Source organism: Streptopelia decaocto (genome assembly GCF_964273445.1).
Source record: "Streptopelia decaocto genome assembly, chromosome: 2".
Lineage (NCBI taxonomy): Eukaryota > Metazoa > Chordata > Aves > Columbiformes > Columbidae > Streptopelia > Streptopelia decaocto.
Window position 1 is genome coordinate 103,116,757 of NC_138655.1, and position 23,534 is coordinate 103,140,290.

Here is a 23,534-nt window from a genome sequence, read left to right on the forward strand (position 1 = left end):
AGTTAATAGTCCCTAAATACACAGTCCTCCAACAGCATTAGAAGGAATTCCTGGCCAGGCTCTGTCTCCACAGATCAAGAATACACCATACAGGAGTTTTCGGGGTCGCTGTCCCACATTATCAACAACACCCCTTGGACTCTTCTGTGAGGCATTACACCATCGAGTTTCATTTCTGTAGTCATCAAGGGTAGCATTAACATTTTGCAGTTTATCCATTCACGTTCTCGTATATTGTTCTGACACTTCTCACAAACCAGGTTGATACAAGCGTCCACAGGCATAGATGCCAGCAATTTCAGTTCCTGTGGTTCGATATCTGCTTCCAGGAGGCAATTAATCCAAAGTGCCATGTTGGTATTATTACAGTTCGTTGCAATGCCTCTGCATCGACCACTATTTTGAAACAGTCGTGTGATGCTGCTGTAGTCATCAAGGAAGACACCAACCACGCATGTGTGGAACGGGTTTTCCGGAGGCATCGTAGTTAGGCATATAGAGTCCTGGTTAGTCATGTTGGCTAAAGTAATCCACGTGTTAGTCTTTGTCTGTGTGGGCATCCAAAACACAGCAGCTGTAACAATCATTGTCAGGAAGATAACACAGGTTTCATGTTTCGTGCCAGCAACCGTTGCGGCCCTTGATCTGTAAAGACACAAGCATAACCTCTCCCCCAGGTTATCAATTGATGTGGCCTTTTCCATTGACCATTAACTAGTGATTTGGCCATAACTAATGTAGGTTCTTTCTGATTTAGCGTGTTTTTGGGTCACACTTGCAAAGTGGTTCATCACAGGGCAAATTTGGGCTGCACCACTTAGATAGAAGGGATTCATCACATACAATGCTTTTGACAATTGGTTTTGTGGTGGTTTCCCTACTTCTCTCCCCTTTTTGTTTTTAAAAAACCAAACCAAAACAAAAACACAGTTCAGAATCAGATACGTGCGTTGGACCTTGACTACGTACTCAGAATCACAAATCAAATTTAGAGGTTCCTCCTTAAAAAGCTCTAAGTAATTTAAAGCTGTGCCAAGTTCTGCTAATTGGGTTGAACCTCCAATAATTTTTACAGAATGATGCCAATTGTTATCTTCACACCAAACCACTACAGCTTTATGAGACTTCCCAGAACCATCAACAAAAACTTTGCAAGTATGTAGGATCAGACCACATGCAAGTATGGCCTATGACCTGATGTTAAAGACTTGCAGGTTCTGCGGCAAATTACATTTAGGCATGCCAAAAGCTGTGGTGTTCAGAAAACCAGCTAGTGAAATTTATAGAGACATAGATTACAAATAAAAAAATATCAGAATTAAATTTCACAGATGGTACATATATGACAAAAGGATCATGGCCTATTAAGACTTAAATTCATTCCCTGCATTTCTTGATCAGAGTAACAATCAGTATATCAGTCTGTTAGCAATCTCATCATACTGTCCCACAATAGCCACAGGTTTTTTCTTTGTTGTAGCTATAAACAGACAAATCTGCAAGTCCAATCGAATGCAGTTGGCCTGTAAGGTTTTCATAAATTTATTCCTCAAAGTTTCTAACTCCATTTTGGCTGTCATATTTATTGGATTTTTTTTTTTTTTTTTTTTTTTTTTTACCTTTTTCCTTCCAGATCAAAGTCCTGTTTCAGATCTATTAGTGTAGTATTTGCTTTATTGCAACATTGGCTGTTAATACTAGTGGAAATACAGCTGTCGAGGGTTAAGATTGCGGGGTGACAATAAAACCCTGGCAGATGTATTGTTAACCTCCTCTCCCCCCCACTTCCCCCGTTTTCCCCCTCCCTCTCCCCCCTTCCCACTCAGGACAGGCGATCGGGAGGGAAAGAAGAACAGAGAGAAGAGAGTTGGAAAAATTAAAGATGTTTTACTAATGCTACTAATAAGAATAGAGAAAATAATACAAAATATACCAAACCAATCTTGAAAGTCTCAGCAACTGCAGAGCCAGCACCCAAAGTCCTGGATTGGACTCGGCAGCCAAGCGGAGCTGGATTCAGTCTGTCACTAGGCCTCAGTTCTCAGGGACGACCAGCCAGATCCTCTCCTAAGGTCGGCCATAAGGAAAAAGGGAAGAAAAGGGACGAGATCCTCGTGATCTCCCACTTTTATATGAAGTATTCACATGAATGGAGTGTTATACACAGTTGGTCAATTTCTTAGTCACTTGTTTCTCGTCGCCCCTCTGGCGAGATGTCCATCCATGCTTATCAAAAGCCACTTGGTTGGTCAACACCAGGGGATCAACCAATCGAGCTGGGCCTGCTCAATCGGGAATTCTTCGTACTGCGGAAGGAGATAAAGTTTCTGTAGTAGACATGAAAAACATGTTAGGAAAGGCAGTCTGCGTTCCTCCTGCCTCAGGCAAAGGCAAGCCCATTCGCGGGATTGTTTTTGCCCAGGGACCTGGCAGCACCTGGTGGGTGATGCTTAAGGATGGAGAAGTTCGGTGTGTACCTCAAGGGGACTTGAGTTTAGGTGAAAATATGCAATACTGAACTGCATGATGTGAACTGCCATACTAACAGTGTTTAATAAGTGTTTTTCAGATGAAAACAGTGATGATGAAACCAGAGCTAGCTTCTTCGAGTGGCGCCTGACAAATTCCTCGAAGTCGATGTCTTTAACCCAAACACAGTGGTCATGAGATGCACTTGTACCATTTTTTCCTGCCCTGGGAGACTGTTGTGACAAAATGAACTTAATGAACTTTTTAAAGGATGGTCCACTGATTAATTACTCCTGTGTATATATGTACATATGTGTATATATATATATAGTAGTAGTGATTAATTAGATTGTATTGATAGATTGTATTGATAAGGTTTAAGTATTCAGTGAATGGCATATTATAAGGGGTGGAATGTCCTGGTTTTGTTAAAAAACAAGTTTCTCTTTCAGTGAATTTTGCCTGTCAGCTAAAGCCTTCATATTAACTGCATTTTCCTGGAGAACCAGACCCATGTTTTGGTAAACATAGCAATGGAATGCAAACTTATTGATAAGCATGGATGGACATCTCGCCAGAGGGGCGACGAGAAACAAGTGACTAAGAAATTGACCAACTGTGTATAACACTCCATTCACGTGAATACTTCATATAAAAGTGGGAGATCACGAGGATCTCGTCCCTTTTCTTCCCTTTTTCCTTATGGCCGACCTTAGGAGAGGATCTGGCTGGTCGTCCCTGAGAACTGAGGCCTAGTGACAGACTGAATCCAGCTCCGCTTGGCTGCCGAGTCCAATCCAGGACTTTGGGTGCTGGCTCTGCAGTTGCTGAGACTTTCAAGATTGGTTTGGTATATTTTGTATTATTTTCTCTATTCTTATTAGTAGCATTAGTAAAACATCTTTAATTTTTCCAACTCTCTTCTCTCTGTTCTTCTTTCCCTCCCGATCGCCTGTCCTGAGTGGGAAGGGGGGAGAGGGAGGGGGAAAACGGGGGAAGTGGGGGGGAGAGGAGGTTAACAATACATCTGCCAGGGTTTTATTGTCACCCCGCAATCTTAACCCTCGACAGCTGTATTTCCACTAGTATTAACAGCCAATGTTGCAATAAAGCAAATACTACACTAATAGATCTGAAACAGGACTTTGATCTGGAAGGAAAAAGGTAAAAAAAAAAAAAAAAAAAAAAAAAATCCAATAAATATGACAGCCAAAATGGAGTTAGAAACTTTGAGGAATAAATTTATGAAAACCTTACAGGCCAACTGCATTCGATTGGACTTGCAGATTTGTCTGTTTATAGCTACAACAAAGAAGAAACCTGTGGCTATTGTGGGACAGTATGATGAGATTGCCAACAGACTGATATACTGATTGTTACTCTGATCAAGAAATGCAGGGAATGAATTTAAGTCTTAATAGGCCATGATCCTTTTGTCATATATGTACCATCTGTGAAATTTAATTCTGATATTTTTTTATTTGTAATCTATGTCTCTATAAATTTCACTAGCTGGTTTTCTGAACACCACAGCTTTTGGCATGCCTAAATGTAAATTGCCGCAGAACCTGCAAGTCTTTAACATCAGGTCATAGGCCATACTTGCATGTGGTCTGATCCTACATACTTGCAAAGTTTTTGTTGATGGTTCTGGGAAGTCTCATAAAGCTGTAGTGGTTTGGTGTGAAGATAACAATTGGCATCATTCTGTAAAAATTATTGGAGGTTCAACCCAATTAGCAGAACTTGGCACAGCTTTAAATTACTTAGAGCTTTTTAAGGAGGAACCTCTAAATTTGATTTGTGATTCTGAGTACGTAGTCAAGGTCCAACGCACGTATCTGATTCTGAACTGTGTTTTTGTTTTGGTTTGGTTTTTTAAAAACAAAAAGGGGAGAGAAGTAGGGAAACCACCACAAAACCAATTGTCAAAAGCATTGTATGTGATGAATCCCTTCTATCTAAGTGGTGCAGCCCAAATTTGCCCTGTGATGAACCACTTTGCAAGTGTGACCCAAAAACACGCTAAATCAGAAAGAACCTACATTAGTTATGGCCAAATCACTAGTTAATGGTCAATGGAAAAGGCCACATCAATTGATAACCTGGGGGAGAGGTTATGCTTGTGTCTTTACAGATCAAGGGCCGCAACGGTTGCTGGCACGAAACATGAAACCTGTGTTATCTTCCTGACAATGATTGTTACAGCTGCTGTGTTTTGGATGCCCACACAGACAAAGACTAACATGTGGATTACTTTAGCCAACATGACTAACCAGGACTCTATATGCCTAACTACGATGCCTCCGGAAAACCCGTTCCACACATGCGTGGTTGGTGTCTTCCTTGATGACTACAGCAGCATCACACGACTGTTTCAAAATAGTGGTCGATGCAGAGGCATTGCAACGAACTGTAATAATACCAACATGGCACTTTGGATTAATTGCCTCCTGGAAGCAGATATCGAACCACAGGAACTGAAATTGCTGGCATCTATGCCTGTGGACGCTTGTATCAACCTGGTTTGTGAGAAGTGTCAGAACAATATACGAGAACGTGAATGGATAAACTGCAAAATGTTAATGCTACCCTTGATGACTACAGAAATGAAACTCGATGGTGTAATGCCTCACAGAAGAGTCCAAGGGGTGTTGTTGATAATGTGGGACAGCGACCCCGAAAACTCCTGTATGGTGTATTCTTGATCTGTGGAGACAGAGCCTGGCCAGGAATTCCTTCTAATGCTGTTGGAGGACTGTGTATTTAGGGACTATTAACTCTCTTAAAGCCCAATGTATCTATGATAATAGATCACAGAAGAGCAAGATGAGAAAAACACATTTTGCATGTATATGAATAAAAATGTGATGATAATGTAGATTTTTGGGGATCAAGGTTAAGAGTTTTAGTATCTCTTGTATCTGGTGTTGGCACAGCTAAAGCTATGGTCCATGGTATATCTTTGTAATGTTTGTAGATTCTTCTGCAGATATTCTTATGCCAACGAGCACGGAACGTTTGTGAGTGTGAACTGCTGTGCAGTTAGAAGGAAGAAAGATGCGTGAGCTAAAGCAGCAGGAAGGCTGCAGCCGTGTAAGCCGGGGGTGCAAGACTTAGGATTGCATTTAGAGTTAGGATTAGCACTAGGGTTATCATTTAGATAAGGGTTAGTGTTGGATAAGGTTTAGGGTTAGGTTTAGATTAGGGTTAGGGAACAGAGTTAGAGTCAGGGTCAGGATTTGAGTACAAGTAAGGTTTAGGGGTAAGGGCTTATGGTTAGTGCTTGGGGTTAGGCATTTGATAGAGGGTTAGGGCTTAATTTTCAGGTTAGGGTTAGGCTTACTGTTAGGATTAGGCTTTAGAGTTAGTGAATAGTGGAGTTAGTGAACAGTGTTAGTGTAAGCAGTCAGGGTTAGGTTTTAATACTAGGTGTAAAGGGTAGGATTATGGTTAGGATTATGGGTAAGGATTAGAGTTAGATTAGGTTTAGAAGAGGGTTAGAATGTAGGGTTGGAGTTAGCGTTAGGGGTTAATTTTATGTTTTGAGTTAGAGTTAGGATTACGTTTTAGCTTTAGATTTAGTTAGAGTTAGGGATGGGGTTAGCATTAGGGTTAGGGTTAGTGTTAGGCAGTAGTGTTAGTGGAATGGTCAGAGTTAGGTTTTAGATTTATATGAGAGATTGAGGTTGGCTTTGGCATTTAGGGTCAGAATTCTGGTTAGTTGTTAGGGGGTAGTGTTAGTGTAAGTTGTTAGGATTAGTGTAAGGGGTTAGTTTTAGGAGTTAGGGGTAGGGATAGCATTAGCGCTACGTTAATGGGTTAAGGTTTGAATTAGGGATACTTCAGGGTTAGAGTCATTCGTAAGAGTTGCAGGTTAGGATTTAGGGTTAGGGCTTGGTTTTGTTTAGTGTTTGGTTTAGGCCTAGTGTTAATATGATGGGTTAGGGTTAGTTTTAGGGTTAGGCTAGGGTTATGGTTTAGGGTTAGAGGTCACATTAGGATGATATTTCAGGTAAGAGTTTGGGTAAGGCTAGGCTTAGGGTTAGTTTTAGGATTATGGGGGGTTTTGTTTAGGTTAGATTTTGGGCAAAAGGTAGGGTTAGGGTGGTGGTTAGGTTAATGTTATGGTTAGTTTTAGGTGAATGATAGGTGTAGGGTAAGTTTTAACTGCAGGGGTTAGGATTAGGGTTAGGGTAAGGGATGGGTAAGTGTTAGGGTTAGGGCTTAGGGAGTGGTGTCAGTGGAAGTGGTTAGGGTTGGGGTTTAGCTCAGGGTCCCAGGGAGATTTGTCAGGTACCAAGGCCTGGATGAAGAGCTCCCTTCTTGGTCGCACACATCCCAAAAGACAGGGACACGTCTGTGACTGATCTGCCTGGCGCTGTCCCACCAGCAGTGGCAGATGCATCCTGGAGAGGAGTGGAGCTGCCAGGCGTATCTGAGATGCTGTATCTAGGATCCTGTATCTAGGATGCTGTATCTGGGATACTGTATCTAGGATTCTGTATCTAGTATACTGTATCTGGGATGCTGTATCAAGGGCGGAGCCCTCGGTCCCGGGCCGTCCCGGGCAGTCGCAGCCCGAGCGCTCCCGGCCCCGCTTCCGCTGACCCGCCGGGGCCGGGGCCGCGCTGCGGGCGGACAGCGCCGCTCTGCGGCCGCCGGCGGCTCCGGGCCGGGAGGGGGGGCGGGGTCCGGTGGCGGGCGCGGACGGGATTGGCTCCTGCGCGGGATGGGCGGGGCCACGCTGCAGAAGCTCGCGGGCCGAGGAGCGCGTGCCGCCGGTGCGGCAGCGGGAGCAGCGCGCGAGGAGCTGCGGGGCCGGGGGTGAGCGAGGGGCGGGCGGACACCGGGGAGACTGGACGGGGCCGCTCCGGTCCCGGCTAAGGGGGGAGGCTGGAGGGGGAGGGACGGGCTGGTTTCGGCAGGAGGAAGGCGAGGGGCAGGCAGCCGCAACAGCGCGGCCCCGGGCCGGGCCGAGAAAGGGGCGAGGGGGAAACACGCGGGCGGCTGTGAGGGAAGGGAGCCCCGGGCTGAGCGCTGCGCGGGGCTCGGGCGGGGCCGTGGGGCGGAGGGGGAGCCCGTGGGGACACAGGGCAGAGGGAGGAAAGCGAGCGGGAGGGGGCAGCGCCGGGGCGGGAGCGGCGCAGGCGGGGCCGGGGCCGCCGTGGGGGCGCCAGGGGGGCGCGAGGGGCGGGGGCGGCGCTGCCGCGGGGCGGGGCCGGGAACGAGGGGAACGGCGGGAGCGGCGGAGGAGCCTGAGGGCGGGACGGCGCGGAAGGAGCTTGGGCGGGAAAGGCTGAGGGACCTCAGGGAGGAGATGGCGTTGGGGAGGCTGCAGTGGGCAATGCTGAGATAGCTCAGGGACGGGATGGCACTAAGGTTGGTTTCAAAGGGAAATGCTGAGGTACCTTGAGGAATGGATGCTGGGCTGGGAACTATGAACACATCAGGCTGGTTAAGAGAGTGTTCATGACAGAAATTTGTGCAGTGAAGTATTCCAGCAAAGAGAGGGAGAAGAGCAAAACTTAGATCAGGCCTCCTAGGATGCCTGCAGGTTTGGGGACAGGGATGACGAGGTTGTTAATCCGGTCCTAACTATTTCTTTCTCTGTCCCTCTCTTGCAGCACCTGACTGAATGGAGGAGCAAGTGGACGGGAAGTTCCTGCGCCACACACAGATCACATTTATTACTCTCGCCCTCAGAGGCCCGGAGATCCAAACCGTTCGCATTGTGCCTGTGCTCATGCGCTTCTCCCAGGGAGAAGGCAGAATGGCAGTAACTGGCCACGTTAAGCCACAGGGTGCACACTCTGCAGCTGTCAAGCCCAGCTCTGCGTTAGCTCACACCTGCGATTTTGCGCCGCACACGCAGATTTGAGTTGTCGCTGGTTGTTGCAGCGTTTGGCTTTGGTGAGGACAGCGTGTGTTTGTCAGCAGTTGGTGTAGGTGGAATCTTGAGGAGAAAGCGATATTTCCGTGCCAGAACTGGTTGGTGTTTGCATGGTATTGTGGCGGTTGTTCCCGCAGGCGATCAGTGCTGGAGTATTATTGCAGGCTGAGGGCATTTTGGAGGCTTGTCTGTGAGATGCACTAGAGGCAGCAGTTGAAAGCGAAAGGCTGAGATTTGGAGAGTTTGTCGGTGGGTTTTGGACGGTTGTCAGTTGAAGAGTTGGCTGTTTGCAGGTGAGGTGTAGGGCAGAGGGTGAAGCTGACTTTGCCTGGGCGGCGCAACTGGCTGGGTGTGCAGAGCTGAGGAGAGCGGGCTGCTGCGGGGGACCCTAAAGCTGGAGAACCAGCCGGCAGCTCCGGACGCTCCTGCTGCCGGGCAGGGCCGTGCAGGCCAGTGCCCTGGGGCACAGCGGCGTGACATAGAAACCATGAGAAGGGGAGCGAGGACGGGGAAGCATGGAGAGGCTTGCAGCACGAGTGGGAGAAGGAGGAAGAAGACTTACAGAGATCCAAGCAGGGCAGGGTCTCAGTTCTGCTGTCCCACCCTCATCCCTTGGTCCCCTGCCGGCGGGCCTGGCCATGTCCAGTTTTGCAGGCTGCTCTGCCCGCAGCAGATTATTTGTCCCTGGGTCTCTCCCAGGCACAGCGAAGCAGCGCAGGAGTCGTCCCTCAGTGCTGGGAGTTCAGATCAGTCCCCTGGGGGTGAGAGGGATGGCAGGAAACACGACCACAACTCCTTGTCTTCTTGCAGACCATGCAAACCATGGACAACATGCTAACTAGGCTGGTGCTCCGGTGTCGTGTCTCCAGAGTCAGAAAGCTGCTGCACAATAACTTCCAGGTCTGGAGTGTGCAAAGTCTGGGCTTCGCAAGGGCTGTTCCTCACCCTGGGGGACGGGGTGTCCATTCTGGAGCGGACAGTCCCACCCCGTGCCGTGCAGAGAGCGCTGCCGGGAGGGTGCCCACCTCCCCGGAGAACCAGGGGCTGTCCTCCAGGCTCTTCTGCAGCACAGTGGCCGCAGAGGGTGGCATCTGCCTTCCTGCCTGGCCACAGGGCTGGCCTGGGGCTTGTGCCCCAAGCCTGCCAGGGACCCCAGGGCAAGAACCTCACTACAGGCTTTGTTCAAGACCAGGGGAAGCCTTAATGGACTGGGCCAGTCCAGCCCAGGACTTGAGCTTCTGCTGGAGTGGTGGCTGCTCCCAGGGCTCTCCAGCAGCTTGTCTCTCCCCAGATGCTCATGACCTTCACCAGCTCCAGCAGAGCATGTGTGCAGGAGAGGGCTATGGGCAGGATCGCTATGCTGAGCCATTTACTGTCCAACTTAGTGAAGGTAAGGACCAGGCACACCTTGCTCTGGCAGGACCCACCTCTGCCCCAGTCCTGTGTCGGCTGGGACTGCCCAAGGAGCCCAGGGGAAGGCCAGGTCTGGCAGCTCTGCCTGTGTGGGGCTGTTCAGGGAGATGGGGCCCACAGGGCCCTGCAAAGCTCTGACCTGCCTGCATCCAGCCCTGGGCACACCCTTGGGTTCAGGGCTTTATCCCCAGGTGCCCTCAACCCTTCTGTTCTTCCTCCTCCCTTGGCCAGGCTGATCCCAATGAGGACAGACAAGCCTTCTACGCATCGACCCAGATCCCAATCCTCGGACAGCTGCTGGGACATCTTGTCCTGCTCCTGTCATCCAGGGGAGAAGAGATCAGACATTTGGCTTTGGATGCTCTTTATTCCCTCTTCAAAGTCAAGTATCAGCAACACTGTAAGAGAAGCTGTGGTGGGATGAATCCCCCTGCACACCAACATCACCCAATACCTCTGCTAATCTTCCTGAGCATTGCAATGAATGGTTCTCCTGCTTGCTGGAGACACCACCATCATGTCACCAGCCCTGGCCCTGCTCCTGACCCCCACACTCTGTCCCAGGCTGTTGATGGTCCCGTGTAGCTGAGCTGCTCCTCAGGATCATCTTCCCATCTCTCCCGAGGGGCCCGTATCCCTGCCCCGCAGCACTGCGGCCATGCGAGCCGTCCCCCACGTCACCGTTATTCCAGCCATGGCGGACTGAACTGTGGGACTGCATGCAGAGCTCTAGGGCCTTGGAGTTTCCAGGGCCAGGAGCATTCGCACACGTACAGTGGAGGCGGGTCAGCCTTTCCGTGGCCCCGCTCTCCACCACCTCCTCCCCAGACCCTGGGTCATAATCTCCCTCCTCAGCCACTCCAAGTTCACAGCTCTTTCCAATGCTGGGGAAGCTGCTGTGTCTTACCCACTCTTCTGCGTTTGCCCCGCTCTTTAGGTGCGACACTGCCAGAGAAGAACGCACAGCTCCAAGGGGATTGGGAAGCCAAGGCCGCCTCCCTGCGCTCTTCGCCCAGCACCACTCACGTTGCCATGGTAACAAGCTCCCCCCTTGCTGTCCCTCCTGGCTGTGGCACCAGCAGCGGACTTGTGAGAGCAAAGGCCTCCACAATCAGGGGGCTGGCGTGGCCTCCCTGTCCCTGCTGAGAGGGTTCCTGCTGTCCCCGAGCAGGGACGATGCGAGGGCTGCTCTCCAGTGTCCCAGCAGCAGCCCCAGTCCTGCTGGCCACCAGCAAGCCCTGGTTCACGGCAGGGCCAGCACGCTGCGCAATGACCGCAACCCTCCTCCCTCTCCCCGGGCCTCTCTTCTCCTCCTCCCCAGCAGTCACTGCCGCCCCTGCTGCCAGCTTTGCTGCGGGCACTGCCGCAGCACCGCCGGGCGGCTCTGCAGGGCTGTTGGCACTGCCCGGCTACGCAGCAGCACCGGGGCACTCGGTGTGACTTGGCTTCGCTGCCTCCCTTCCTCCCTTAGCTCTTTGCAGAATACCTCCAGCCTTCTGAGAGGACAGACATGGTCCTGGTGTTCATCGAGGCCATGAGCGACTCCAGCACCTTTGACAAGGAGATGGCCAGAAACCCACTGGACGTGGTCACGGGAAACCCTGAACTCTGGCTGGTGGATGTAAGTGGCCTGTGGTTGGATCGCCCTGTCCTTCGGCCCTGTCAGGCCTTGTTCCTCCCTCCATCCCTCTCTTCCTCCCCACCCCTGGTGTCTCGGGCACCTGAAGTCACCTGAAGGTGGCAGAGAGGGATGGAAAGGGCAGCTGAGGAAATGGCTGCACTCCAGTGGCAGCACCATCCTCACCTGTGTCCCCTCCAGGTGCCAAAGATCACGAGCTGCATCCCCAAAAACCTGGAGAGCATCAGCACGACAGCAGCCCGGCAGGGCGTGGAGTCCCTGCTTCTGCTGATGGCCAACAGGAGCCCTGGGGAGGTGGTCTCAACGCTGCTGACAATCGCTCCACCAGGAGACAGGTACCGGCCCCAAAAGCCATGAGGCCTTGTTCCCTGTGGGGAGAGGGGCCCGGAGACGCTCTGGCTGCCAGCGCCAAGGAATCCTGCAGGACACCCCCGAGGAGCAGGACCCTCCATCCCAGCACGCTTTCCAGCGCTGGGGTCAGCCAGGCCCGCAGCAGCCACAGCTGATCGAGCCAGCCCAGAGCCCCCCACTGCGCTCCTGCCAGCCCCACGGGAGCACCAGCTCAGCCTCTGCTGCTGCCCAGGGCATCCCAGGCGTCTTGCAGCGCGGAGCCCGGACACGCTGCTGTGGCCCAGGCTGCCCTGCTGATAGAGCGCTCTCTTGCAGCACTGCCCTGGCACTGTGGGAGGTGATGTTCTCCGTGTCCCAGACCCTGCTGAGCGTTTTGAAGGAGCTGCTCATCCAACTTCGGGACGCAAAGACCAGGCTCTTCTGCACACACCTGGGGGACCACTGCCTCGTTAGAATGGCTGTGAGTGACCGGAAAAACACCCTGGTGCCCTTGGCCTGGCGCTGGGGTGCCTGCTCCAAAGGCCTTTCCTGCCATGGTGGGGCCTGGTGGCTGCCTGGGGAGCTCTCCACACATGGACCTCGTCCCAAAAGGGCAACTCTCTTCTTCATACAGGCAAGGAAAATGAAGGTCATGCTGCCAGACCTGATGCGGGTCCTCCAGAACGGCAATAAGGCCATCACGATCGAGGCTCTGGCCATCTTCAGAACCATGATGGCTCGACTGAAGAGGAAGGAGGCCAGTCCCATTGCCGTGCCGCTGGCAAAATTTCTCCTGCCCTTCTTTGATGACGTAAGGCTGATGTATAAGGCTGAGCCCCACGGATGGGCACTGGACAATGACAGCTGCCCTTCAGCCCAGCCACTCAAAGCAGGGGCTTCTCTCCTTTCTCCCCGGGGCTCTTGTGGGATGGTTTCTGCATTCGGCAGCCCAGCCCAGCTTCTCCCTGCCAGCTGCTCCCACAGCTCCTCCCCACCATGGCTGCTGAGGCTGCTGGGGGATGCTGGGACGGCACTTTGAGGCACAGGCACTGACTGAGCAAGTCCCTTGAGCGTCCCTTCACGCACCCAGGGCTGCAGATCTGGCCACAACTGCAGCGTGCACAATGCCGCCCTGGAGCGTCTCCCCTCCCATCAGCCATGCAGGAGCTTCTGCTCCCCGTGGGCAGAGAGCTGCTGGTGCTCAGGTCCTACTGTGCTGCTCCCTCCCAGGAGCTGAGCCAGCTGAGAGAGATCTCCATCAACCTCTTCAGAGACCTGATGAAGATGGTGGTGTGGAACGACAAGAGGGAGATGAAGAACACAGTGCGACTTGGCCTGCTCCCTCTCTTCTTCCACATGAGTGACCAAGTGCAGAGCGTGGCCAAGGTACAGATTTCAAAGCTGAGCAGTGATGCAGGGAAGAGACCCCTGGGCGTTTGGGCCAGGGCATCTCCCCGCTCCCTAAGGGCAGAATCACCCGAGGAACAAAGCCCAGAGCAGGGGGACACCAGGTCTCCTGCCCCAGACAGTGCTGCCATCTCCCAGCTTCTGCTGTTCCACAGGCTGCCGGGGAAACCCTCCTTGCTGCCGCAGAGCTGCTCAGGTGGAAACAGCTCCAACGCCTGGTGCAGGCAGAGCAGACATGGCGGATTGGAGAGAGCTTGGTGAGGACAACCCCCAAGGCCCAGGGCCCAGGCTGGACGGGGCTGCCCCACATGTCTGTGCTGTGGGCTCTGCAGATGTGCCTCGCCTGTCCTGCTGCAGCCCCGAGCTGCATCCTTGTTCCCTGTCCTCAAGAACAGAGCCCCCAGGGGCTCTTCCCTCTGCCCCGCAGCCAGCGGGAGGGAGTGCTCTCAGCGCCCCTGGGACCCTCGGCCTGTGTCTCTCTCTCAGCCCCACAGGGCTCCTGGCTGAAAAACGGGGATGGCCGGGGCGGAGGGAAGGGGAATGTGTGTTGTTGTGGGGAGGGACTGGTCCGGCCAGCTGGGGAGGGACAGTGACGTGCTCACACCCTTGTCCTCTCTCCAGCTGGAGCGGGACAGGAGCAGAGCTCAAGAGCTCTTGAGTCAGAGCCTGCCGTACCTGAGGGATGCTCAGGCCAGCTTGCGAGAGGCGGCCGTGAGGTTCATTGGTGAGTCACAGCCCCCGGGTCCCTCTTTCGGCAGTCTGGCCCCAGTCCCCGCTGCTGCCCTGGCACAAGGAGCAGCCCTGTGGCTGCCAGAGCCCCGGCTGCCCCGGGCAGGGCCTTGGCCTCCCCTCCCAGCCCTGCCCACGCAGGCGGGCTTGGTGGCCGCCTTGCCCGGTCCCACCATCTCGGCTCCTGCTCTCCCCTGGGGTCAGCCCTGATGAGGGGAGGGAGCAGGGGCTGACGAGCTCTGTGCCCAGGGCTGGCTGCGCGGCCCCTGAGGGACCGAAGGGAGGAGGAGGAGCTGGCTGAGATCTGCAGCGGTGAGTAGGGAGCGTGGTCGGGAGGGGATGCGTGGGGGTCTCTGCAGACGTGGGAGCTCATCTGGGTTCTGCTTCTTTCCTTTGCAGCCCTTCAGCCCTTGAAGCGGGACAGAGAACCCTCCATCCGCTCCCTGGCAGCTCAGACCATCCGCATCCTGAGCAACCCAAGGGAGCAGCCACGATCGCAATGGACCCTGCGAGGCCTGTGCTGCTGGCGCCGCTAAGCCCGGCGGAGGAGCAGCTCTTCTCGGGAGGAGGGCTGGAGTTTAATAAAGCTGGAGGAGAATGCCAAAGCCCTGGTGTCCTTCAGATGTGCAGCGCCCTGAGCGTGCTGAGCAGACGGTGTCGTTCCCGGGCTCTCCCGCTGCCGCGGGACATCTGTCTGTCAGCACAGCCTGGTTCCAGGCGTAGTCACGGTGCCAGCGGGCGGGCGCTCGCTGGCCCCCAGGCCCTGCCCTGCAGGGTGAGGCCGGGGAGGCAGAGGCCGTGCGGGCATGGCAGGCACGGGGGCAGCAAAGACACGCAGTTTTACAGCAGGGCTGGTCCCAGCGCCTCAGGAGCTGTTTCCCACTGTTTTGCCCTCAGCTCCCGCCACCCCCGAGGGTTTCCACAGCACCGTCTCAGCGAGCGAGACCCTCTGCTCCGGGCTGCCAGGCCTCGTCTCTCGCGCTGCCCTCCCCTCCTCGCCAGCAGCTGCCGCCCAGCGCTTTCACCCTTTCCTGGAGACGCTTTCCCAGTGTGTGTTTGATATAGAGAGATTCCCTGCACTGATATTCCACAGTTACATGAGAAAAAAGCTGAGCGGTAGATCTACCAGAGAAAGGTTTCCAAACAGGTCATTTAGCACAAGAACAGCAGTGTGCGAAGGTCGAAGGGGGTTAAAACCAGAAATAGAAAGGTTGTTAGAAAAAGGCTTGCTTGAACCTTACATGTCTCCCTTTAACACCCCCATTTTACCTGTAAAAATAAAAAAAGGCACAAGGTGAATCTAGTCAATTTGCAGAAGTAAAAGCCATCCAGCTGGCTTTGGACATTGCTGAACGAGAGAAGTGGCCAATACTTTATCTCTATACTGACTCATGGATGGTAGCAAATGCCTTGTGGGGGTGGCTACAGCAATGGAAGAAAAGCAACTGGCAGCGCAGAGGTAAACCCATTTGGGCTGCCACATTGTGGCGAGACATTGCTGCTCGGCTAGAGAGCCTGCCTGTGAAAGTTCGTCATGTAGATGCTCATGTGCCTAAAAGTCGAGCCACCGAGGAACATCTAAACAACCAACAAGCGGATCAAGCTGCTAAGATTAAAGTAGCTGAGGTGGACTTGGACTGGCAACATAAAGGTGAACTTTTCCTAGCCCGGTGGGCCCATGATGCTTCAGGGCATCAAGGTAGAGATGCAACATATAAATGGGCTCGCGATCGAGGGGTGGATTTAACTATGGACACTATTTCACAGGTTAGTCATGAATGTGAAACTTGCGCCGAAATCAAACAAGCGAAACGGTTAAAGCCTGTATGGTATGGGGGGCGATGGTTAAAGTATAAGTATGGAGAAGCTTGGCAGATTGATTATATTACACTTCCACAAACACGTCAAGGTAAGCGTTATGTACTTACAATGGTGGAAGCAACCACTGGATGGTTGGAAACATATGCTGTACCTCATGCTACAGCCCGAAATACTATCTTGGGCCTTGAAAAGCAAGTCCTTTGGCGACATGGTACGCCAGAAAGAATTGAATCAGACAATGGTACTCATTTCAAAAACAGTATTATAGACAATTGGGCCAAAGAACATGGTATTGAGTGGGTATATCATATTCCATATCATGCACCAGCCTCTGGGAAAATTGAAAGGTACAATGGTTTGCTAAAAACTACACTAAAGGCACTTGGTGGTGGAACCTTTAAAAACTGGGATTCACATTTAGCAAAAGCCACTTGGTTGGTCAACACCAGAGGATCAACCAATCGAGCCGGGCCTGCCCAATCAGAAATTCTACGGACTGTAGAAGGAGATAAAGTCCCTGTAGTACACATGAAAAATATGTTAAGAAAGGCAGTCTGGGTTACTCCTGCCTCAGGCAAAGGCAAGCCCATTCGTGGGATTGTTTTTGCCCAGGGACCTGGCAGCACCTGGTGGGTGATGCTTAAGGATGGAGAAGTTCGGTGTGTACCTCAAGGGGACTTGAGTTTAGGTGAAAATATTCAATACTGAACTGCATGATGTGAATTGCCGTACTAACAGTATTTAATAAGTGTCTTTCAGATCAAGACAGTGATGATGAAACCAGAGCTAGCTTCTTCGAGTGGTGCCTGACAAATTCCTCGAAGTTGATGTCTTTAACCCACAAACAGTGGTCATGAGATGCACTTGTACCATTTTTCCTGCCCTGGGAGATTGTCGTGACAAAATGAACTTAAAGAACTTTTTAAAGGATGGTCCACTGATTACTTACTCCTGTGTATATATGTACATATGTGTGTATATATATATAGTAGTAGTGATTAATTAGATTGTGTTGATAGATTGTATTGATAAGGTTTAAGTATTCAGTGAATGGCATATTATAAGGGGTGGAATGTCCTGGTTTTGTTAAAAACAAGTTTCTCTTTCAGTGAATTTTGCCTGTCAGCTAAAGCCTTCATATTAACTGCATTTTCCTGGAGAACCAGACACATGTTTTGGTAAACCTAGCAATGGAATGCAAACATATTGATAAGCATGGATGGACATCTCGCGAGAGGGGCGACGAGAAACAAGTGACTAAGAAACTGACCAACTGTGTATAACATTCCATTCACGTGAATACTTCATATAAAAGTGGGAGATCACGAGGATCTCGTCCCTTTTCTTCCCTTTTTCCTTATGGCCGACCTTAGGAGAGGATCTGGCTGGTCGTCCCTGAGAACTGAGGCCTAGTGAGAGACTGAATCCAGCTCCACTTGGCTGCGGAGTCCAATCCAGGACTTTGGGTGCTGGCTCTGCAGTTGCTGAGACTTTCAAGATTGGTTTTGTATATTTTGTATTATTTTCTCTATTCTTATTAGTAGCATTAGTAAAACATCTTTAATTTTTCCAACTCTCTTCTCTCTGTTCTTCTTTCCCTCCCGATCGCCTGTCCTGAGTGGGAAGGGGGGAGAGGGAGGGGCAAAAAGGGGGAAGTGGGGGGGAGAGGAGGTTAACAATACATCTGCCAGGGTTTTATTGTCACCCCGCAATCTTAACCCTCGACAATGAGGAAAGTCGAAATTATTTTGCCTTTGAGTGGGAGGACCCAGACACTCATAGAAAACAACAGTTGCGATGGACGGTACTCCCCCAGGGATTTACAGAGTCACCCAACTTGTTTGGGCAAGGTTTAGAACAGATTTTACAGGAGTGTGAACGCAGCCCTGAGGCGGTGTTGGTGCAGTACCTAGATGATAGATTGCTAGCAGGGCAGGAAGAGGAAGTGGTTAGATAAGAGAGCATAAGATTATTGAATTTTCTTAGTTTACAGGGACTCAAAGTATCGAAAACCAAACTCCAGTTTGTCAGATTTTTCTGGGCTCTGTTGGGCTCTACAGGTCTTTGTCAGGCTTTATTGGGCTTTGTCAGTCTTTGTCAGGCCCGTGAAAGTGTCAAAATCTTGTCGGGGATTTCGAAAATTTCCTGAGAATGTAAAAAGTTTCATCGGGATTTCCAAAATGTTGAAGGGAACTCCAAACATGTCAACATTGGTTTTAAGAATCTCAACTGGAGTTTTAGAGACTTTGACGTGAAAGTGTAAAAATCCTGCTGGGGATATGGAAAACTTCGCGAGAGTGTAAAAAGGTTTCACCGGGATTTCCAAAATGTTGAAAGGAACTCTAAACATGTCAACATTGATTTTAAGAATCTCAACTGGAGTTTTACAGATTTTGACGTGAAAGTCTAAAAATCTTATCGGGGTTTTGGAAATTCTCCTGAGAATTTAAAATGTTTCATCAGGATTTCCAAAATTTTGAAGGGAACTCCAAACATGTCAACCTTTTTTTTTTAGAATCTCAACTGGAGTTTTAGAGATTTTGACGTGAAAGTGTCAAAATCTTGTCGGGGATTTGAAAAACTTTGCGAGAATGTAAAAAGTTTCACTGGGATATCCAAAATGTTGAAAGGTACTCTAAACATGTCAACATTGATTTTAAGAATCTCAACTGGAGTTTTAGAGATTTTGACGTGAAAGTGTAAAAATCCTTCATGGATTTAGAAAACTTTGCGAGACTGTAAAAAGTTTCACCGGGATTTCCAAAATGTTGAAAGGAACTCTAATCATGTCAACATTGATTTTAAGAATCTCTACTGGAGTTTTAGAGATTTTGACATGAAAGTGTCAAAATATTGTCGGGGATTTGGAAAATTTCCTGAGAATGTAAAAAGTTTCATCGGGATTTCAAAAATGTTGAAGGGAACTCCAAACATGTCAACATTGGTGTTAAGAATGTCAACTGGAGTTTTAGAGACTTTGACGTGAAAGTGTAAAAATCCTGTCGGGGATATGGAAAACTTTGCGAGAATGTCAAAAGTTTCACCGGGATTTCCAAAATGTTGAAAGGAACTCTAAACATGTCAACATTGTTTTTAAGAATCTCAACTGGAGTTTTGGAGATTTTTGACGTGAAAGTGTAAAAATCTTGTCGGGGATTTGGAAAATTTGCTGAGAATTTAAAATGTTTCACCTAGATATCCAAAATTTTGAAGGGAACTCCGAACATGTCAACATTGATTTTAAGAATCTCAACTGGAGTTTAGAGATTTTGACGTGAAAGTGTCAAAATATTGTCGGGGATTTGGAAAACTTTGCGAGAATGTAAAAAGTTTCACAGGGATATCCAAAATACTGAAAGTATACTCTCAACATGTCAACATTGATTTTAAGAATCTCAACTGGAGTTTTAGAGATTTTCACGTGAAAGTGTATTATATCTTCTTCTCTTTGGATAATTCTAAAGCTCGTGTGTGTACAGGTGTCCAGGCAGAAGTCCCAGAAAACAAAGGTTTGGCTTCGATTATCTCGTGTCACCAGACACACTCCACTGAGCTCTACACCAGCGCAGATGCACATGTGCGACGAAATCAACACACATGCTTGTGGAGGGAAAGACATGGACTCAGACATGTGTAGAGCGATGGATAGATACAGCAGGTGCTAACGAACACAGACTGACTTACAGGCACACTGTCTCTGCACCAACAGGGACCGACCTGCAGGTATCCTAGATGTTGATAGCCGACCCCACCACATGTAACTGTGCCAAACAATCAGACACTTACAGGAAAGACACATGCTCTCACACAAGGACACAAGTGTTTGTCCTCAGCTTCTATATCAGGGACAAGCTTGTGCAGAGATGCTCTGCTGTTCTTTCGCACTATGACATGGTCAGTCTCCTTTCTCTTGTACAACGATTGCTGAGCATCTTTCCTCAGGCCACTGTGAAGCATTTGCCATGGCAGAGAAGTGCCGTGGAGCAGCATTCGGTACTGCCTGCGACTTTGTTCCCTTAGTAGCAGAGCTCCCTTGCATCTGTCCGCATGAGAAATGCAGGACTGTGCAACTAGATATACGCAGAACTTTTCCAACAAAGAGCACAGCGGTACACGCAAACTAAAGCATGAATGGAGCCCACCTCAAGGCACACGCAGGTGGACAGACGAGCATTTCTAGGCACAAATGCTTTCACGCACAGGCCCGTCCAGGAACAGGCACATGTCTGCAGGTACCCACCAAATGTGTGTTCTAGTGCATGCCCTCAATAGACACTAGATGGCAGCAAAGACCGTGAAATAATTGACATCACGCTCCCCCAGGTATATGCAAGTCTTTCTTACTATAGCTGCGTTGTATGTTACAAGTTCCCCCAAATTGTAATGAATATGCAATAATTCTGTGAATACAAGCATCGCAAGTGCATCCAGTCTTTGGAGCACTTATGGTGCATGACAAAGCCTAACAGAGCCCGACAGAGCTCGACAGAGCTCGAAAGGGTTTGACGAATCCCGACAGCGCATGATACAGAATGATAGAGCACAGCAGGACCTAACAGAGGCTGACAAAGTGTGACGGATGCAAAAAGAGCTCAACAAAGCATTACAGAGCCTGACAGGACCTAACACGGCTTGGCAGAGCCTTACAGATCTCCACAGAGCCTGACAGGGCCAGACAGTACTGGAAAGAGCCAAACAAAATCTGACAGGAACTGACTGAGTCCAACTTAGCCCCACAGAGCCCAAAAAAGCTTGACGAGAGCCCAACAAGGACCGAGAGGGCCTGACAGGGCTCAGCAGAGCTTGACAGAGCCCGACAGGGTTCATCAGAGCCCTACAAAGCCCTACAGAATCCAGGAGAGCTCAACAAAGCTCGACTGAGAGCGCCAGGGTCTGACAAGGCCTGGCAAAGACTGTCTGACATTGGCAGGTTCTGTCGGGCTCCTTTGGGACCTATCGAGCTCAGTCGGGCTCTGTCAGGCACTTGCTGTCACACAAGGACACAAGTGTTTGTCCTCAGCTTCTATATCAGGGACAAGGTTGTGAAGAGATGCTCTGCTGCTCTTTTGTGTCATGCCATGGTCTGTTTCTCTTGTAGATCGATTGTTAAGAGTCTTTCCTCAGGCCACTGTGAAGCATTTGCCATGGCAGACAAGTACCGTGGAGCAGCATTCAGTACTGCCTACGACTGTCTTTGTTCCTCTACTAGCTGAGCTACCTTGCATCTGTCCACATGAGAAATGCAGGACTGTGCAAGTAGATAGATACATGCGGAACCTTTCCTACAAACAGCACAGCCGTGCTCTGCGCAGCCACGCACACTGCTGTTCTTGTGCTAAATGACCTGTTTGGAAACCTTTCTCTGGTAGATCTACCGCTCAGCTTTTTTCTCATGTAATCTCTAAAACTCCAGTAGAGATTCTTAAAATCAATGTTGACATGATTAGAGTTCCTTTCAACATTTTGGAAATCCCGGTGAAACTTTTTACAGTCTCGCAAAGTTTTCTAAATCCATGAAGGATTTTTACACTTTCACGTCAAAATCTCTAAAACTCCAGTTGAGATTCTTAAAATCAATGTTGACATGTTTAGAGTACCTTTCAACATTTTGGATATCCCAGTGAAACTTTTTACATTCTCGCAAAGTTTTTCAAATCCCCGACAAGATTTTGACACTTTCACGTCAAAATCTCTAAAACTCCAGTTGAGATTCTAAAAAAAAAGGTTGACATGTTTGGAGTTCCCTTCAAAATTTTGGAAATCCTGATGAAACATTTTAAATTCTCAGGAGAATTTCCAAAACCCCGATAAGATTTTTAGACTTTCACGTCAAAATCTGTAAAACTCCAGTTGAGATTCTTAAAATCAATGTTGACATGTTTAGAGTTCCTTTCAACATTTTGGAAATCCCGGTGAAACCTTTTTACACTCTCGCGAAGTTTTCCATATCCCCAGCAGGATTTTTACACTTTCACGTCAAAGTCTCTAAAACTCCAGTTGAGATTCTTAAAACCAATGTTGACATGTTTGGAGTTCCCTTCAACATTTTGGAAATCCCGATGAAACTTTTTACATTCTCAGGAAATTTTCGAAATCCCCGACAAGATTTTGACACTTTCACGGGCCTGACAAAGACTGACAAAGCCCAATAAAGCCTGACAAAGACCTGTAGAGCCCAACAGAGCCCAGAAAAATCTGACAAACTGGAGTTTGGTTTTCGATACTTTGAGTCCCTGTAAACTAAGAAAATTCAATAATCTTATGCTCTCTTATCTAACCACTTCCTCTTCCTGCCCTGCTAGCAATCTATCATCTAGGTACTGCACCAACACCGCCTCAGGGCTGCGTTCACACTCCTGTAAAATCTGTTCTAAACCTTGCCCAAACAAGTTGGGTGACTCTGTAAATCCCTGGGGGAGTACCGTCCATCGCAACTGTTGTTTTCTATGAGTGTCTGGGTCCTCCCACTCAAAGGCAAAATAATTTCGACTTTCCTCATTGTCGAGGGTTAAGATTGCGGGGTGACAATAAAACCCTGGCAGATGTATTGTTAACCTCCTCTCCCCCCCACTTCCCCCTTTTTGCCCCTCCCTCTCCCCCCTTCCCACTCAGGACAGGCGATCGGGAGGGAAAGAAGAACAGAGAGAAGAGAGTTGGAAAAATTAAAGATGTTTTACTAATGCTACTAATAAGAATAGAGAAAATAATACAAAATATACAAAACCAATCTTGAAAGTCTCAGCAACTGCAGAGCCAGCACCCAAAGTCCTGGATTGGACTCCGCAGCCAAGTGGAGCTGGATTCAGTCTCTCACTAGGCCTCAGTTCTCAGGGACGACCAGCCAGATCCTCTCCTAAGGTCGGCCATAAGGAAAAAGGGAAGAAAAGGGACGAGATCCTCGTGATCTCCCACTTTTATATGAAGTATTCACGTGAATGGAATGTTATACACAGTTGGTCAGTTTCTTAGTCACTTGTTTCTCGTCGCCCCTCTCGCGAGATGTCCATCCATGCTTATCAATATGTTTGCATTCCATTGCTAGGTTTACCAAAACATGTGTCTGGTTCTCCAGGAAAATGCAGTTAATATGAAGGCTTTAGCTGACAGGCAAAATTCACTGAAAGAGAAACTTGTTTTTAACAAAACCAGGACATTCCACCCCTTATAATATGCCATTCACTGAATACTTAAACCTTATCAATACAATCTATCAACACAATCTAATTAATCACTACTACTATATATATATACACACATATGTACATATATACACAGGAGTAAGTAATCAGTGGACCATCCTTTAAAAAGTTCTTTAAGTTCATTTTGTCACGACAATCTCCCAGGGCAGGAAAAATGGTACAAGTGCATCTCATGACCACTGTTTGTGGGTTAAAGACATCAACTTCGAGGAATTTGTCAGGCACCACTCGAAGAAGCTAGCTCTGGTTTCATCATCACTGTCTTGATCTGAAAGACACTTATTAAATACTGTTAGTACGGCAATTCACATCATGCAGTTCAGTATTGAATATTTTCACCTAAACTCAAGTCCCCTTGAGGTACACACCGAACTTCTCCATCCTTAAGCATCACCCACCAGGTGCTGCCAGGTCCCTGGGCAAAAACAATCCCACGAATGGGCTTGCCTTTGCCTGAGGCAGGAGTAACCCAGACTGCCTTTCCTAACATATTTTTCATGTGTACTACAGGGACTTTATCTCCTTCTACAGTCCGTAGAATTTCTGATTGGGCAGGCCCGGCTCGATTGGTTGATCCTCTGGTGTTGACCAACCAAGTGGCTTTTGCTAAATGTGAATCCCAGTTTTTAAAGGT